The sequence below is a fragment of the Saccostrea echinata genome, unplaced genomic scaffold (genome assembly GCF_033153115.1).
Source record: "Saccostrea echinata isolate AGI-Se365-2 ecotype Australia unplaced genomic scaffold, CSIRO_AGI_Sech_v1 ptg000003l, whole genome shotgun sequence".
NCBI lineage: Eukaryota > Metazoa > Mollusca > Bivalvia > Ostreida > Ostreidae > Saccostrea > Saccostrea echinata.
In genome coordinates, this window is record NW_026889752.1 from 8481779 (window position 1) to 8502023 (window position 20245).

Here is a 20245-nt window from a genome sequence, read left to right on the forward strand (position 1 = left end):
GTGTGAATGAAGAGTAATAATTATATTTGATTATATTTGAATGTTAATGAAAATATTTTGTATACTAAGTTAGATCCGAATCTTTGAAAATTATTTATTTATGTAGAATGTTGTATGACAACAAAATTGTATGAAAAACGAGATGGTCTAGTCTTTTCCATCGTCAGCTTTCCTTTTTTGTTTGGTAATATTCTACTCTCACCTGCTGATGGTGTTTATGTCTCCAAGATTATTTGCTGAGCATGCTCTGATCATGAGTACAATAAATTATTAAACAGAAGCAGGGTACTTACAGAAAACTTGATGTTACAGGGATTTCAACAACCGCGTTAAAGTCATGATTTTGTTAATTCTATGGTCGTTATATTGACCTTTAGCAAATATAACCTATCATTATGGCATATTTTGCCTGACTTGTTTCATACCAATTGTTAGGCTTTTTTTATGCTAAATTTTACCACTGAATGTTCTGTTTAATTGATCAATACATAGGGATCACTGCTGTTGTGACCGGTGAACAGGGGATGCTTACTCCTCATAGGTACCTGATCTCCTGATCTGAAATATCTGGGGTCCTATGCCCTTTCACAGATTTGTATTGTTTGTAGTTTTTTTGAGATCGGTCACTTTTCATTATCTTCAACTTTTTCATATTGAGAAAATAGCGCTAAATCATGGTACTTGTGACGTAAGGGAGGGGTAACTATTCTTTACTGAGAACGTCAACACATCATATTTTGAAAAGAAATGGAAGTTTGTTTGCTTTGACAGTATGGTAATACCAAGTTTTCTTTTAATTGTATATTTTTTTAATTTAATATAAATCGTAAGCAAAACAAACAGTTACTATAAATTTCAGACCTGTAACAATTCATTAAACAAGTTGTAAATCGGTTCGATCCAAAGTGAAAGTAGAGCTATCTAAACTTTCGGACTTTCAAATCTTTTTAACCTAATGTGCTTCGGAATGTACATGTAATATGTTTCCAAACACTAGAACTAGACTTTGATAAACAAATCGGGCAAATCATTTCTCTACACGATTAAACACCTTCGTCAAGTAACATCTTTGCCTACTTTATGAACATAAAAAAATAAAGATAACTCTAATTCTATTTCTTGCGACAAATTTTTATAATATGTTTTGTTGAAAATATCTTAATATTTGTTGTTTCATTGCCTTTTGTTTAAGATATATGATGTAAACAAAATCACATCACTGTTTTCATCTCAGCTCTGGTATCAGCCCGTATTGTGCGGACCGAGACACATTAGAGGGTATACCAGGGCCGAGATGAAAACAGCAGTGTAATATTCTATATTCATTACATCTTGATATACTTTTACCAACATAAAAAAAAATGTCAAAAGTCATTGTTCTTTTTAATGCATATTCTAAAGGTGTGTAATGACTCGGGGAATTATACAACTTTAATGAAGAAAAAAAAAGACTGAGGGAAAAATTCCGCACAAAAGTTTCAAACAATAAATTCTTTCAAGAGAAAAAAAAATCCAAAAAAACTATTTCATGACTTTGTAGTATGGCCTTTTTGGCATTTTCATGTCAAATCGCACTTGTATGTCGGGTCAGTTAGCTCAAACAGGAACTTCACCAGATGTTGCCGTTATAAAAGCCCATCACTTTGCACGTACTAGAAACTAAATCATCCGGATTTACAATTAATTTAATTTCAATTTATGGAAAACTTATCTATCTCAGCATATAATATAATTAATGAACATGTGCTGCATTCCCTCAAATAATTTTGATAATTTTCCGGCACGGGGTCCTATCCGCTGAATAACAATAATACAGTAACATATATAGGAACCTCATATAAGCAGAACGTTATATTATACTTATATCACATGGTTTCGAGGGTGACATACCAGAATATTTGCACAAAAGTGACAGGAAGTCCGTGGAGTGTTATGTCGCCTCACCCAATGCTGACTTAACATTCCAGGGATTTCCTGTCACCGAGGGGCAAATACCCTGGGATAGTCACCCGAGAACCCGTTTGATATTATATAACATTTTTAAAAATGAAAAATCGTCTAAATCGTTTAATTTTAGACAACGAGTCCAAAGACGTTTTCATGACGTTTTGAACTAAGATCCGTTGTTTAAGTTTGCTTAGCAACCGACGTCATTAGATATCGAACCCGAGCTATAAAAGCACGCAAGGATGTTCGGGATGGTGTTATAACTGTTTCCGGCGTGTGTTAGAACTCTTTCCGGTGTGATTCAGCATTCTTCAAGGAATATAGTAAAACTTATTACATTAGTAATATAAAAGAAAAACCCGTTAATGAAATGTTAAAAAAAACGTTTATGTCTATATTGTAATTATATTAATATATAACGTTCCGCTTATAATGACGTTATTTTTTTACCAGATTTTTGAAATTTTTGACCACTTGTTCAAGCGTTATGGTGTTGGGCAGGGTATACTTCTATGGATCCTTTATAGTGCTGTATCATACTCAGTTGACTGTTAAGGACATTAGGCCTTGTTAAAAACATTAGAAATCTGGTGAAAAAACAAGGGCCACAATAAGTTCTTTTCAAATTAATCTGAAAACATAGGAGTAAAATATTGATTCCTATTTTTGGTTAAATCATTCATTATCACCAATATTCAGTTTAGTTTATTACCTACATGTAAAGGAAACCACTTTTTATTTGAGATCTAATTTTTCGCAGTTCTTCACATTTAAAAACTATGAACATGAAGAACGGGAGAATATCTTAATTGATTTTCCTTTGTAAATTTGGAAGTATTGAAAATGAAGATAAGGAACAATAATCAAGCTAGAAAATCTATGGAAACAATAAAACTCGGGCGCATAGCAAACCTCTTAATACATCAGAGGTTGGATCAGGTGCCATGGAGGAGTAAGCATCCCCTTTCGACTGGTCAGCACTGGTACGCGATGATCGGCCAAACGAAAAAATCCGTAGACAATCCAATGTGTTCAGAATGGTCTAACAATTAGTATGAAAAAAAAACAAAAAACTCAGCCTTTGACTTAATAATAGATTGTATTTGCTGACAAGGTCATTGCATTGATCACAGAACTTGCAAAATAATTACTTTAAACGAGGCTGTTGATGTCTTTGTTTCATCAACTTCCTTGTCAATAGCCTGTCAGAATTTTTTTCGAATGCAGAGCATGATCTGGCGTATAAAATCAACTGGGAGACATAAACTCCATATGCACGTGATAATGATATATTGTACATAAGCAAGAGAACTTGACGACAGAAAACTTGAAGTCATTAAGTATATCATAAAGAATCTTGTCAGATCACCATTAATGTCTTTTTTTTAGTTAAATATCCAAATATGAAAATATGTTTCATACTCTGTGGTATCTTTTATTTCAAGTTCACTGGGTCTGCATACAAATGAAAGTATATATTTTTGATTAATAACACGTCGTTGATATATCTGAATATCGAGTTGAAGGCCACAGCAAGTGTTTTCTTCTTCTCATGTACATGCATAAGTTTTTGTAACCATTCTGATATATTTTTGCAGTAAATGTCCTGTAGTGATATGTTATATTAATGTATTTAATCTAAGAAAATTATAGATGTCAAGGACTTTTCCTTCCATTTACTTTGATTTTGATATATCAAAAGAAAGCATACACAAATATGTATATACAAATATAATATTGAAAGCCTTATATCTTTTTCCTTTTTTCAGCATGGGACACAAGTACGTTAAATTTGTGATTTGTTGCTCATTGAGGACGTGGATAAAGGGAGTTTTATAATAGAGATGTCCGTAGTTCAACATGTAAGTACCACTTACTAAGAACACAGAAAACAAATCAGTTACAGTACAAATGTACATACAGCATGTATGCACATATGAGTGAATATTTACTTTCTTTCAGTGAAAGTAGAGTACCTTGTTGGCATGCAGGTCAAGTATTGGCACCAAATCATCTATTTACTTTGTTGTCATATTTTCTGTTGTCATATTTTCTGTACGCAGCTGTGGAGTTTGATGAGGTTAGCTTCACTATTTTATGCATAAATCTAAGACAGTTTTGGTTTCTAGTCAACAATCTATGTCTATAGTTTTGCCCCCCCCCCCTACTCCCATCCCCCACCCCATCCCCATAAAAAAATCGGTACACTTACATGTAACCAAAACTATATTGAACAAACAATGCATTTCAATCTCTTTCTCGTCAATTAGGCTGCAGCTCATTTTTTAGATTATAATATGATTTGACAATTAATCAAATTTCGAAAAAAAAAATTAAGAACTTTGTATATTAATAAGTACCCAATGTTTGTGTTCTTATCCTCAACCCATAGTCATTTAATATTATATACGTTTACAACATTCCATGTAAACAACTATTTAAATTACTGTCCCAATTTTTAACAACCCGTCTACACGCAGTTATTAAAACATTTATGTCAATAAAAAAATTAAAAAAAACCCAAAAATTACTACGCCGATTTTCATGTTGGGGAATCCATTCTCGCTATGTGCTTATCCTAGGTGGAAAATATATCTATGGAGAAATTCTGCTAATTCTATTAACGTCTTCCGTTTGTGTCTAACAGGATTATGTGCTTCTTATCGCCACGGAACAACAATGAACCATTTTAACTACTGCCAGCGGACCCAGAGCTGACCCCGTAAGAACGTACAGCGAACTCAGAGCGAACCCAATTCTTTTTTCAAAATAGCGGACCCCGAGCGAACGCAAACCGAACCCGGGGTTCGCATTTTGGGTTCGCTCTGATGTTAGGTTGTTTTCGGTCGGAACTGTACCAAGCTGACAGCTACCAGGAATAGTGTTGATGATGGGGACAACCTTGTTTAACCCCGGTGTTTGCAATTATAAATGATTTTATCAATCAGGGTTCTTTTACACATTACATTTACTTAAGACTTCGTACAATAACTTTATCATGCTCTTTAAGAAGGCCTAGTGCAGCTTTTTGGTCTGGAAAGTTTCTGATGGATGTAAATCCGTTTAACTTTGTTTGTTTACTAATATTTTGTTTATTGCCTCTTTTATTCTATTTCAAACATATGTTTAGAAGTTTGCTTGCTACACAAAAAAGTATGATGCCTCTCCAGTTTTCAAGAGATTAAAATTTCTCCTTTTTAAGGAAGCCAGATGGTAGAATTTTGTGTTTCTTGCATAAAATGTACAGCATAGTATTACTTATCAAATAATTTAATTTGAGCAAAAAGTCTAAAGTAGCATTAATATAATTTGCTCCGAAGTGCGAAAAAATAGTATTTTCCTATATAATCCTATAGTACGAGGGCCGTTCAAAAACTAGGCGGACTTGTTGCATAAAAAAAAAAATAATCGACCACACAATCAAGCAAAAAGTCATACATAATATAAAAGAATCTTTACTTAATATATGGTCCTCAAAATTCCATTTCAAAATGTCAATTGAGATCAATTTTATGCGATTAAACAGGACATATCATGAAGTCACGGTGCAGTAAAATCTTCAACGTCATGGGCATTTCAAAATTGTGAGCTTTCATTTTTTCAACATTTCCCCTCAAGGTTTGATACTGCATAGTTTGGGATACCTTGTCCACTCAGCATAAACATACATAAACCATTTCTGGTCAAGCTTAAAATCTATGAATATAGTATAGTATATTCTTTTCTGTTTTAATCCCAAAACTGCCGAAATTTCTGAAATATTGTGTGATGTTGGTCATTCTTACATGTATCACGTTATTAACAGTTCAGATAAAGATTTCTTTGATGATCTTCCCGTCCCCTCCCGGATTGCCTTTTACCGAGGTTTAACCGTCTAAAATTCCACTTTGCCATATGTCGGGAATATCCTAGTTAACTACATGTTTCATCAAGCATATTTTGTGTCTATGTTGGCGTTATCTCGAACATTACATATAATTTGATAAAAGTATGTTGCTCCGTCTATTCACCAGACGTCATTTTTGCAGTTGTTTTCATAAGAATCGCATCGGAGAAAAATCGCTATATTTCTTTTAGTACTTCAAATATTACTTCAGAAATCTAAATACATAAAGACAAAACAATAAAAAGATACCTTTGAGAGAACTGTTGAATAATATCGCGAATTACAAAAAAAAAAAAAAAAAAAAAAAAAAAAAAGTAAAATTTTGGATTCTGCACCTTTGTTTTTCAATTTTTTTGTCGTGTTCCGTACACCTCCATCAGCTATACCAAAACAGCAATAATTTTAGGATAAATTAATCAAAATCCAAAGATTTTACCAAAATTTTATTGGAATCGCTAGGAAATACGTTTCTGTGAAATTTTATTAGTATTTGACGTCTGTAAGAGTAAATAATACATGTAGCAGAGTCCGCGTAATTTTTGAACGGCCCTCGTAAATGTACCTGTATTTTGAGATGGTCCCTAAAAAATAAGACGATCGATTTTCACTAAACTTGGCATGTCTACTGAAGTCATTGTAAGGCACATATAGTATAAAATTAAAGGAATTCTCTAAAGTACCGGTAGTTTTCACACAATAAAACCCCAGTCGGTTCCCTTAAATTCATATTTAAAACAGACTGAAATGTTGTTGTTGTTGTTTTTTTTTTTTAAATAAGAATATCACATTATTTTCTGTGCTTGAAAAAAAAAGCATCCGTCTACAAGAGTTATCTTTCCATCAACAAGATTTATCTTTTTTTCAAAATTTTTAAGGGAAAATCCTACATCTGGTACATGATAAAGTAACATAGCATTTCAAAAATTGTTTATTAAGAAATTGAAATATATGAATCTTAACAGTTCAAAGAACGGATTGCAGTTGTTTTAGGTCGAATATTACGAGCAGATATCAAAAATATCGGCAAAAGAAAAAAGAAGTCAACATTTCTGACATAAATGAGAGTTGAATGAATTGAATAAATAATGGTCGTCATTATTGTACTCTGGTCGGACAATTAACCAGACATCAGGAATCATTTTGTCGAGCAGCTATGTTAAGGCTGTCCGAATACATAATATGCACTAGATATATACTATTTTATTTTGAGCTATGTTTTGATTTTAATTTGTAATCTATGTATACATACACAGTTAAGTCGTAAAGAGAGTTGAACAAGGTATTATAAAAAAGCATTTTTTTCTGATGTCACATGACTGTGTTGATCACGTGACGGACACTTATAAATTTTTTTAAATGTTGAACAAAAATCGCATCGGCACAAGTGAAAAACAAAATTATTGTGAACGGCTTGTTACATAAATCAATTAAACGTATTCTTGGGTATATATAAAGTGCTGGGGCAAGTCTGAATTTTATTTCTTAAGAAAATATTTCACAAGAAATTCAACTTACCCACATACAAGGGGTCATTTTCCATTCTTTATCGCAATTTATACAAAATGGGATAAATTAAATACAACCCCAGCATAATTCAGTTAGAGGACATATTTCTCTAGTAGATTCACACAGAATATCTTCAATTAATCCTTATTATTCACTTGTTCACTTATTCACTAGTTAGATTTCAATTTTTTCGTACATGTATCTTAGCTTTTTCAACATTGTACTCAATGCACTTATGTCCCCTCTTTCGATTTTTCTTGTCTTACTTTCGATTTGCCAAGTGGTAGGTTATGGTTTGAATTTTGGTTTGTTCCTCGATATACTCTAACTAAACTGACAAAATAAGTCTGACAAGATAAGTCTGTTTTTATTTCAAAAAAAGATCTGATGACTCCAATGTTTATTAACATATATTCGTGTGTGGGAATATGGAGCCTACCAAGTGCATGAAGTATGTGGAGATAACGAACAATATTCGAGCTCAAAAGTCCATTAAATATTACAAAATAGTAGCAGAGCAAAAACGGACCTCTATGACATCAGAGGTGGGAAATAGGTGCCATTGAGGAGTGAGAATCTCCTGCCGACCGGTCACACCCTCCGTGTGCTCCTTGTCATGATCGGGAAATAAAGGAAAAATCTGTCGACAATTCAGTTTGTAAATAATGGCTTAACAATTAGTATGAAAAAAGTCTGTGAGCATTTGATTTAATAATAAATTGTATTTTCTGACAAGGTCATTGTATCGACCATAGAACTTACGAAATTTATTTCACGAAATTCTTTTGCATTCACGTCCCCAGACAATTAATAAAGACGCATCTTGCCTTGACAGTGCTTTCTCTCTGCTGACTCGAAAAAAAATTGCATGTGTGTTGCCGCGGGACCGAGGAAAAATTTCGAGAGATCAAGAGTTCGAGTTTTCAAGAGTCCGGAATTTTCCGGGTTTGTTGACAGGTTTCAAAATTAGTCTTACCGGATGTAATGATTTTCATGCAGTGCTAACCTCTTACATGTGGTTTTTATAAAACAACGATATTTTTTCGTAATTTAGATGAATATTTCATTATACTGAGTAAAGCAAAAAATGTATATCGTCATTTCATATATATTTATTTATTCTTTGTAATACGGACATCATACTACAAATTCGTTACATAAAGACGACATTTTACAGCGTCGTACATAGCATTGACTATTCCAAACATGATCATTGAACGCAGTTCTGTATTTGTCTAATAATACTCGTCGTATTGACATTGAGGCTGTTTCTGCTTTTTTCGTTTAACTTTGACACTGACTCGGAAAAAAAAAATAAATTAGTATTTCGTCTTTTAACCGACTACTACTTTTCACTACACTGCGTCTCTAAATTATCGTAAGACAGTCGTTGATAAATATTTAAATAGCATATAGGCTAAATATGATTAATTATAAACCAATTATCACCTCGCAGCATAAATGTTACCTGAATAAACATCTCGTACCTCGAGACCCGTGACTTCTGCTTGGGGCCATTTAAATGTCCAGGTTAAGGTGCTAATTATATAACCTTGTATACACATATCCACTTCGAGGTATCGAGGGTAAATTCCAATAGAATATGCATAACAGGACCGCATTTTGACTTGGAGGGATCAAGGGTTTCGAGAGATCAAGAGTTCGAGAAACCAAGAGTAAATTTGGTTAGTTATATAGGGGAAAAATTCGGGACCGGGGACTCACTTCGAGCGATCAAGAACTTCGAGAGATCGAAGTTCGAGCCATCAAGAGTTACCTGTATGTTACAGAAAATCGGTCGTATGTGAATCAAAACAGAATAGAAATATCACCATTGTATATCAGCTGGAGCCATCTTGATAGTGATGGAAATTGCAATGGACAAGGATGATTTTAGAACCAATAATACTTGACAGATACATGATCTAACTGTTGCTTTTAAATCTTAACCGTATTTAACTTTTTTTTCATTGATGAAAGAATTCTTACGATTTGGTACCAAAGAACTAAGCACACTTACTCTCGATTCCTGCCTACATTTTACACCCATCTAGTTCAATATAAATGTCATTCATGGCAATTAAAACTTGCTTGAATGCAAAGAAGAGTTCATTTGTAATTGATTAATAATTTTGAAACCAGGGTCAAAAGCTATATTTTTACACTGTTGCGCCTCACACCTCTGGAAGAGTGGGGGCTACTTTGTCGGCTTTCCACTCCCGTATGTTAACTTTATTCACAATGAATAATCAAGTCAGAATAATAGTTCGACAAATAAAATTTATTTACACTATGCACAATTTGATTTGTATATTGTAATAATAAAATCACAATATCTGACATCTTAAAAATATATCACTACCATAACCTGTATGAATAATCTAAATCTCACAATAAATTATTAAAAAAACTAGGCACTAGTACTTAAAATATACTTTCTTTAATTTAATATACTGTTGACACCTAATTTATATCTTTAATAGTGTCAATAAAATGCAAGAACCACAGATCTTCCCATACTCTACTTATATTGGCCTCTTTCAGGGATATCTCAGCGCCTCAATATATTCAATATAACTTAACTAATATAATTACCTATCTGGTTTGCATTGGGTCTGCCATCCATTAAAAATGCAAACAATGGGAGAATTCCTATGGGACAAAACGTGGAGGTTTCTGTTCTCCTTCTAACTCCACACCCCCCTTTCTTCTGCAGCAGAGGAATTTTCCGCTTTTTGTATACTCTTATAGAACCCACTGGTTACCTCAGTTAACCAATCGCTGACCCAAAACGACCCCACGCCACTTCCGTAATAGACAAATCGGGGAAAATGCACTCAGAGAAGTCTTCTAAAGGGAAAATCATAAATATCCACGTAAAATGGGATTCCAAAACATGGTAAGTACAAGTACATGTATCTATTAAACTATTAAGTTGATATAAACAATGACAATGAAATGTTCAAAGATCAAACGAGATAAATGACTTCAAACATGCTATTTAGATCAAGATCGAGACTGGGTCGAAATACAATTAACCCGACTTCAAAATAATAATATACGATTGACAGCATACAATCAATATCTTTTATAAATATTTACGATTATTTAATAACAAACTTAGCATGTGTTATATTGTTACTATGCATATACTTATCTGATGAAAACAACGACTGGATGGTACAATATACATGCGATGCGAGTGATCACCTGATTAACATAAAAAAAAAAAAAAAAAAAAAAAAAGACAAGGTGAAGAAATGAATTCCAAAACAGCACTTTTTTTTCAAAAAGGGGGTAGAAAATTTTATTCATTGATAGCATACTCTAAGTCATCACCAGATTTTCAGCAATGTAACGGATTAATGACCTTTAAAATCTTTTCATATGTTTAACTTATGCAAATATATAAAATTGATAAGTACATCTTTAATAGTAATTTCATTTTAAATTGGTAATAAGATAATTTTTCTTTTGTCTGTAAGCATATCCCGCCTCCCCCCCCCCCCCCCCCCTTGAAACACCAAAAACCTTGGTATGAATGAATTTGTTGCATAACAATTCATGATACCTGTAAAAAGGAATTATTGTTTCACAGGAGAAAAGATATTTTAAACATATTTTCCGTTTTCCCTTGATTTCTATAGTGAAAAATAAGTTTTACCAAAATAAAAATCAGTTACGTTTTATGGTAATTTACATCAATATCTTCAGTGCAGGGAACTAATTTTGTTACATAAACCAGCATCAGCATGAGCATTAGTAGCATCAGGATCGAGCTAGCATCAGCATCAGCATTTAAAAAACAGCATTACCAGGATCAGCATCAGCAAGCAAAGGATAAAACCAGCATTGACCTACATAAAATCAGCATTATCCTACTAGCATCAGAAAATCAATGAGTTTTAATTCAGTAAAAAATTAAAAAAGAAAGAAAGAATATTGGTTAAAGTATTCACATTATTGATACATACTGAGATATTATGATCAAGTAATTGTAAAAGGCACTTTTATTGCTTTAAACGGCAATGCTGAAATTCATTATCTACTTCCGGTAGCATGATGCTACTTCCGGTAGCATTGACTTAATTATAAAACAGCATCAGGATAAGGATTACTAGCATTAAATCAGCAAGCAAAGGAAGCATTCAAATCAGCAAGCAAAGGAAGCATTCAAATCAGCATCGATGCTGTAACAAAATTAGTTTCCTGCACTGTATACAAATATGAAAAATCATTCAAATATGTTAATTTTGTAGATAGGCGGGAGAACAATACAAACGTTTGCAGTGTGATAAAATAAAATGATTCTATATTTTTGTCCTCACTGCATTGCAAATATAGAGAATATACACTTACCTGATCTTGATTGTATATAAGATATGCATTGAAGATCGATTTAACATTGTAAGAATAGGTCTAAATTTAGACAAGATAAATAACACTGTTACATTGAAATACGAGGGGTTATCAAAAGGTTCGTGGACTAGTGCCATAAAATTAAAACTGTTTTAGATACATCAATGAATTCTTACACACTTAGCATTATCTTTTCTATCTAAACCATTAATCATAAGATTTATATTTAAATAAATTTTTAATGTTCTTGCAAGCAGTGGTTTGTCCAGGCGGCAATACCTCGAACATGACGTTTTTTTTTTCTGCCAGAGTGTAACCGAGAAAAAATCTTTTGATATAAGCATTTGTCATCAAAGAATCCCGTTAATTCAGGCATGTGGTAAGACATACACGTAATTGTTCCGTAAAATTTGAAATTTTTACCTCATTCCTTAAATTCTTTAAAATTTTATCGTAAATTTCATATGGAATGTCCAAACAATTCAGGGCTTGAAAATTACGTCAAAAACGGGATGGGGTCTCTTTTTTTCAACATTCTATAAAGTTTCTCCCCTGGAAAACAGGGTATCAGACTCACAAGCTCTGAATTTAAATTACGCAAAATATGAAATTGTCTCTGATCCCCCAAAAATGAATAGAAAAAAGTACATATAGAACAAGAAAGTCAAACCTTTTAAGAAAAATATAGCAAAAAGATGGCACATACAAACAAACGAAATTTATTGTCATTATGAACAGTAATTTAACCATTTTGTTTAATTCATAGTTATGAACGACCGGAGTTTGCATTTACATATTAAGTGGTACGGTACAAACCCTAAAGCCGTGTTCCTAGGAACATGCTAAATGAACGTGCCTGCAATAATAGGACTTTAATTGATCAAAAAAAAAAAAAAAAAAAAAAAAAAAAAAAATAGCCATAGCAATATAATGCTTGGTTAAGTAAATGAACTATCCAAATTACTGGGATTCATTATCTATATGCTATAAACAAAGCATTGGGTATGTCATAAACAACCCACTGTGAAATATAACACCAAATAATTATCAGCTCTTATACTGGCCTCAATGATTTAGTGATTTGAATAACCGCATTCCTAATACTTCTTAGAAACTTCCGCATGGGCTGGTCGTGCGTGGGGAAGCAGCACAGATGTACACCGTCTGGAACCAAAAAACTCAAGTCTTTCCAGAATCCCCTGTGGCGCCAGAAATGTATCCCAGACAAACACTTGGTCATGGACTCCAACTGCGCATTCGTCTTCACCACAGTATCATTAAAACCTCGACAGGCTGCAAAAGACAATCGCCGAATTAGTTGGCCGATTATTACCAACTTTACACCAATGCCATCCCGCAGATGTGAGGTCCCCCGCTAGCTTCTCACAAGTCCAATCACTGATGTCATTTTCTCCGATCTGGAGGAAAATTACATCGGCGGCGAGATGAAATGAAAAAGTTCCCTTCGAGCACTCAGACCCTGCGATATACCGTGGTGTCGCAAACGAAGTCCTCCTTTGCCCCGAAAATTCACAATAAAACTGTCATCCAATTTCAAATTTTTAATCCCTTGTGACAAACAAAATTCCTCCAATCTACGGATGTAAGAATGTCCAATAATGCAAAGATTAAGTCCAGACGCCATCTTCGGATCAAACTTCCCCCGCAACGCTACCACTATCGCTCATAGCCGACTAAAAAAATAATAATAGTAAAACTTTCCAGAATAATTAACTTACGAAGCACAAACTTCCCAAGTTCTTAAGCGTCCACTTCAATTAGTCATTCAAATTACACGTGCTTCGTAAACACAGTAGTCAGCGTGCGGATATCAAAATACAACTGTTCTGAGCTCTGATCCGCACCGTTGACCACGTGACCCTATCCCATTAAACCATTGGCTAGAAAATGTTTGTCTTACAGCCAGCAGGCCTGGATCTAAGAACGCACTTTATACACTGAAGATGTTACACATATGAAAATACTCGCATTTAATACATAAATTCAATTATTATCATAATTGATGCTTTTTATTTTATAATAATTTGGCAAATTATCAACGTATCAAGCTAAAATTTTCAACTGTTCTTAAACTTTTGCTATTTTATGTTATGTATATATAGTATCTATTTTATCGCATCAATCCACGAATTTTTGATAACCCCTCGTATTATTAAAAAACTCGATCACTCGCTTCCATCTCCATCTCGATTCTGTGTGGCACAATGCAAGTACACCAATGACAAAGGTTTCAAAACGAAATTTTCAATATGAGCACGTCAATGTAAGCTAAGAATGTTTTAAATAAATCCCAGACGATTTAACTTGTTCGAACACAATGTCCTAATAGTGCAAAACATGCTACCTTACAAATCACTTGATGCATTAATTATTCAAAGTCACGTAAGGTATGAAATCACGTGCAACGTGGTGAATTATAATATTCAACATGTCACAACCTTTGGTTACAATAGAGAGAACGAATGTAAAAAGAAGCAGCTTTTTTCTTCTTTTTAACCATAAGCGCATGTTTGTCTATTAGTCTCCCTTTAACACATCATTATTAATGTAATGCAAATTTACAACTACTGTTGAATGGAGAACAACAGACTACAGAAACTTGTCTGAAAATGTAAATGTATAGTAAAACACTGTTATAGTGAACACGCTTATAATGAATTTACGCTTACAACAAAATGATTGTCATTCCCTGCAGTTTTAAAACATCACTGTGTAGAAACGGACTAGCTAGGGTAAAGTGCGTTACCCTAGTCCAAGATGGCGACAGGCAATTTCGCTTCAATTATTTTGCATTTCGTTTACGCATTATACAGGCTTAAATTATGAAATGGGTGGTTATAATTTTAGTATTTTAAACAGAAGTACATACCTATTGCAAAAATTTTTGCATGATCTGCTCTGATTAAAGCCAAATTACGGATAGAAAATTTGAACAGGATTCGGGCAACGCAAATTTACGACTAGGGTAAAGGTTTTGTGACCTCTTTGAGTGACTAGGATAAAGCATATGTAAAATATCATTTTGCTTGTTTCAGGGTTTAAAAAGTGCTTTTTCAGCAGAATCAGAACGCACTCTGCCAGTAAATTCATAATTCATTGCACCAAACACTATGTAATTTGAAAAATTCTCAGTGCGCTGACAATTTCTGAAAGAGCACAATGGCCTAATTTTGTTCAAATCAGTTTATGTTTCTGTTTATAAAAAAAAATTTAGTCTTGAAAACAGTCTTCTGCTGATTTAAATTACGGCAAAAAACTTTTCAAATATCTACAAATCAATTAAAGTATCATCAATGAAATGTTAAAATAACGAACATAAATCATGCAAAAAATCCAATTTAAACACAAATTATGAACAGAGCAAACATGGATCTCTGAAAAGTGAAAACAAGGTGGAATAAGGTACCATGGAGGAGTGAGCATACCCTGACGACCTGTTAAACCTGCCGTATACTCTTTGTCATGATCAGGTAAATGGGAAAAAATGGCCTAATAATTCGTATGAAAGACGTCAGTCAACATAGACTGTATTTGCAAACAAGGTCATTGTATCAACCATAGAATTTGCGAATTGTCGAATTTAAACGAGATGGTTGATATCCTTGTGTCATTAACTTATGTGTATACTCTCTCGATCTCGATTACTTTTTTGTATTTAGATTTGCATATTATACAGAAAATGGTATTTTACTAGCACGTATACGCTTAACCCTAGATTGAGAAAAACGGGCAAAATAAACTTTGCTGTACCTTATGAGAAAACTTTGGCAAAACATTTGTCAAAGAGTTAGATAAATATATATTATTATAACAGTAACTTGATCCGAGGAGCCGTATCACGTCGAGTTGACAGGCGCGGATCATCAGATCAAACGAGACGCGAAGCGTCGAGTTTGATCTGATGATCCGCGCCTGTCAACGAGACGTGATACGGCTCTTCGGATCAAGTTACTGTTATAATGATAAATTTATTATATACCCCTTTACAACTAGCAAAGTATAATAAAAGGAAAACTTTTTTGTATCAATTACATAACTTTTATCCAGTAAACAAACCATTTTGTCAAGGAACTTTTTGATGCGCGAGAATAAAAACGTCATTTATCTGTGTACTACGTCATCAGTTTCAGAGAGGGGTGATATGGATTCAGAAAACCACAGTGTGGTGATCTGGAAAGTCGGATCACACTCTGTAAAATTAACAGTAACAAAAACAAGGAAATTGATGGGTATATAATAAATGCAGATAAACCTGGGGTTCGATTCAGAAAACTTTTGTAAGTTTTTTCATAAAAATCGTACCTAAGTACTCAAAATATTCTTAACTATGAAAAAATTGGTATTCAAACATTCAGTAAATTATTCTTAGAAAATCAAACCACTTAAGTTCAATCTCCTTAGCAACGCATAGAAATTCTTTCCGGACAAAAAGTGCGCTCTTTTGTAACGGAGGTGTTTAGTTCGACTTCTATCTTACATCCTATTTGTCAAAATCATTTTGTAAATAGATATTGATAGAGCTACGTCGTCAACATTGTACACTGTCAATACATTTATATGTTTCGTTTTGTTAACGGATTTATGGGATTAATCAACATTCGATATCTTCACAATTTACATTATTATACTTTAAAACAAAATTCGACACTTGTTTCCACGTTAGCGATCAAGTGTCAAGAAGAAGTCTCTTGCTGTGACCTTCAATTTAATAGTTACCGTTCACGGTAGCTCAGTGGGTAGAGCGCTCGCTCCGTGATCGGGAGGTCGTGAGTTCGAATCTCGGCCGCGACAGACCCAAGTCGATAAAATGGGTAGCAACTGTTCCTTCGCCATGCGCTCGGCACTTTGAAGTGAAAGTTGCGGGTCTTTCGGATGAGACCTTAAAAACCGAGGCCCCGTGTCACGGCAGGCGTTGGCACGATAAAGATCCCTCACTGCTCAATGGCCCTGAGTGCCGAGTAAAGGTCAAAATTTGAAGCCCTTCACCGGTATATGGTGACGTCTCTATATGAGTGAAAAATTCTCGAATGGGACGTAAAACAACATACAATCAATCAATCAATCAATTTAATAGTTAGATATATTGATGATGCTTTGTCAATTTACAATATTCATTTTCATTCAAACATTGATTCGATATGACCCATTAAACTCAATAAAAGATAGTACAGATTCTGAAACATTACATATTTGGATGTTTAACTCAAGATAGACATTGATGGTAAACTAAGCCATCAACACCTAAGCTTAAAAGATGATAAACGTGATGACTCCAAATCCTCTATCATTTACTTCCCGTATTTGTGTAGCAATATATGATTTTCACCTGCAATTAGGGTTTGTGTCGCCAGTGAATTCGAAGAGCAAGAGCATGTTTTCGTATGAACAGTTTCCACATGTATAACGACTGCGCTGCTGACGAATAAGTTGATGATTTGGGTATCAACAATTTCGTTAAGGGCCAACATTTCGTAAATTCTGTGATCAATGCAATGATCTTGTTAGCAAATACATTATGTTGTTAGCTCGAATGTTGACTGATGTCTTTCATATAAATTGTAAGTTCTTTATTTTCTTACTGAATTGTGAAAACTTTTTCCCTTTATCTGATTAAAACAAAGGATAAGTGGCGGAGGTAACCGATGATGCCTACTCCACCATGGCACCTGATCTCACCTCTATTTTCAGAGGTCCTTGTTTGCTCTGCTCACAATTTGTTTTGTTTAACTGTACTTTGAGCATGATTACTAGTTGTTATTTTCGCAGTACGGATTTAATTCCGTAACTGTCGAGTACCAACAAATGCAAATTAGATACAGTTTGTTGGCTCATTTTCGATGATTTCGCCCAAAAGGGGGATTAAAAGATGCAAAGTAGATTTAGATTTATACAGGAAACAATATTTAAAGTTAAATCAAATAAATTAATTACATCATTTATACATGTATATTTATTTAACAATAAATTAATATATGTACCTTAAACGAAAAAATATTACGTTCATAATAAGAATAATATTTTGAATGAAAATTATGGTTATTTAAAAAATTGCAATCGGTATGACCTCTTTGTGGAAGCAACAGTTCATGAACATTTTCGAGAAAGCATTTTCCAACCATATAAACTGTATAAAGCAGTTAAAAATCAAAATCATGCACAATCAGATTGTAGAATAAATAACTTTACCCTAGTCTCGAAAAAACTTTACCATAATCGTAAATAAATGGTTCGGACACTTTACCCTAATCTGCAGCAAAACTTTGACGTACATTTTCTTTTTAATTACGCTAAAGTTGTATACAATCTCTAAGCGAGCATGTTAAACTGAAGATGCCCGACAGATTGGCGCAAAATAAAGTAAAAATTTTCGCCAGAAATCACCAATATTTGTAGAAGAAAATGTGAAGCGTTTTTGCCTATCGCCATCTTGGACTAGGGTAACGCACTTTACCCTAGTCCGTTTCTACACAGTGAACATGCTGTGAACTGACAAGTTACATTTATAACGATTTGCCGCCACGACGCAGTGGTTAGAGCGTTTGCTCTAGATTCGCGATGTAAGGATCTGATCTTTACGCCGCTGGTTCGAATCCGACTGCTTTGGATGAGACCGTGTAATCCTAGGTACTGTGTCGCAGAAGGTACTGGCACGAAAAAAATCCCTCTCTGCTCAATTGCTCTGAGTGCCAAGTAAAGGTCAAAATTTGCTGTAGTTGTATCAAATCTATCTTACCGGTATTTGATTTGGGATATACTTTTCGATTATAATTACAGTATATCTTAAAAATCCAAAAAAAAAAAAAAAAATAAAATAAAATAAAATAAAATAAAATAAAATAAAATAAAAAATGACGATTGCAAACATTAATCTGTATTAAATCGAAAGATGCATATTATGAGCATTTTTTTTAAATTTGATTCAATATGAATATGGGTATAAATAAGCACTGAAATGGTGTAAAGAGACATTCTTATATAAAGACTAAAGAAGCAGATATTTTTTTTTTCAATTTGTCAACATCACTATATTTCCTACCTTTTTTGGAGAGGGTGTATTCAACTTTGGGAGTTGTAATATAAAAATGCCATTTGAACCAGATGCGCAGCTGGATTTTGGAATATAGGAATATCCGTATACATGCCCCACGACCCACTTTTTAGGGTCATATGTGTCCACTCTGTAAACAAAGAAAATCCAGGACGGCAAAGTGGGACACATCAATTTACAATATATTCCATTTAACCCTGTCAGAGATCTCATTGACCCTTAAAATTGAATCTTTGAATTTCTTTCAAAACTCTAGAATATTTTTTTTTAATTTTTCAAACATAATTTTCAGAGTAAAATTAGTGAATATACAATGTTTTGCAAAGATGAGCCGTCGCGGTAGCTCAATCGGTAGAGCGCTCGCTCCGTAATCGGAAGATCGTGTGTTCGAATCACGGCCGCGACTGATCTAAGTCGATAACAAATAGGTAGCAACTGTTCCTTCGCCAAGCGCTCGGCACTTTGAAGTAAAAGTTGCGGGTCCTTCGGATGAGACCTTAAAAACAGTGTCACGGTGGGTGTTGGCACGATAAAAAAACCCTCACTCCTCAATGGCCCTGAGTGCCGAGTAAAGGTCTAAATTTAATTCCCTTTTCCTGTATGGTCACGTCTTTATATGAGTGACAAATTCTCGATCGGAACATAAAACAACATACAATCAATCAAGGAAGGGCAAAAGTTATTATGCTCAAAAGTCAATTTAAACAATATAAGTTGTGAGCAGCGCAATGACGGACCTCTGCAAACAGAGGATGGATCATATGCAATGGAGGACTGATGATCCCCTGCAAACCTGTCACACTCATCGTTTACTATTTATCATTATGGAGTAATTGGAAAAATCAATGATAAGATAATCACCTTACATTTTGTGTAAAATACGTAATATGGACCATATTATTTGCGAAAAGATGACTTTAAACAAGGTTGTTGATACCATTGTATCATCATCTCATTGATCAACATTTTCACAATGTGTTTTGTCGGATATGATGTAGATTTAGACTACATTCCTCCCTTTCCATTGAAAAGGGGTAAAGATAGGGGTACTTGTAAAAAAATTCTAAGAGAGCAGTTACTATAAATCTTTATAGCAATACTCTCCAGAAACTACAAGAAATGTAGATATAATTGATTGGCAGAAATCAACTCGTTTCATGTTGTTGTGATCCCGGATTTTATAGGTCAGGTTTTCTAGCAGATTTATTACATAAAAACATACTTAAACAACATGCTTGCGGATCTCCTTGTAAACATAAACTGCGTGCTAATTTAAAGCATATCATTATAAATACCCCTTCATTTCTGGTTCCAAAACAGTCGTTTAAAAGGTAAGATTTTTTTGTCCATTAAAAAATTTGTTAACTGACTAATTGATTTTAAGCGACATTTTTTTTTTCAATTGGAATAAATGTCTTTATATTTTGACAATCATCAAATCTTTTCTCTTTTTTCAGAGGAATAAAAGCTCTCCTTAA

The 20245-nt window shown here is 33.8% G+C and overlaps 1 pseudogene; it reads right to left on the reverse strand.

Annotated features, from left to right (window-relative positions):
* Positions 1 to 12752: 12752 nt before the first annotated feature.
* LOC133178853 (uncharacterized) lies at positions 12753 to 13343 on the reverse strand (annotated as a pseudogene).
* Between the last annotated feature and the right edge of the window lie 6902 nt (positions 13344 to 20245).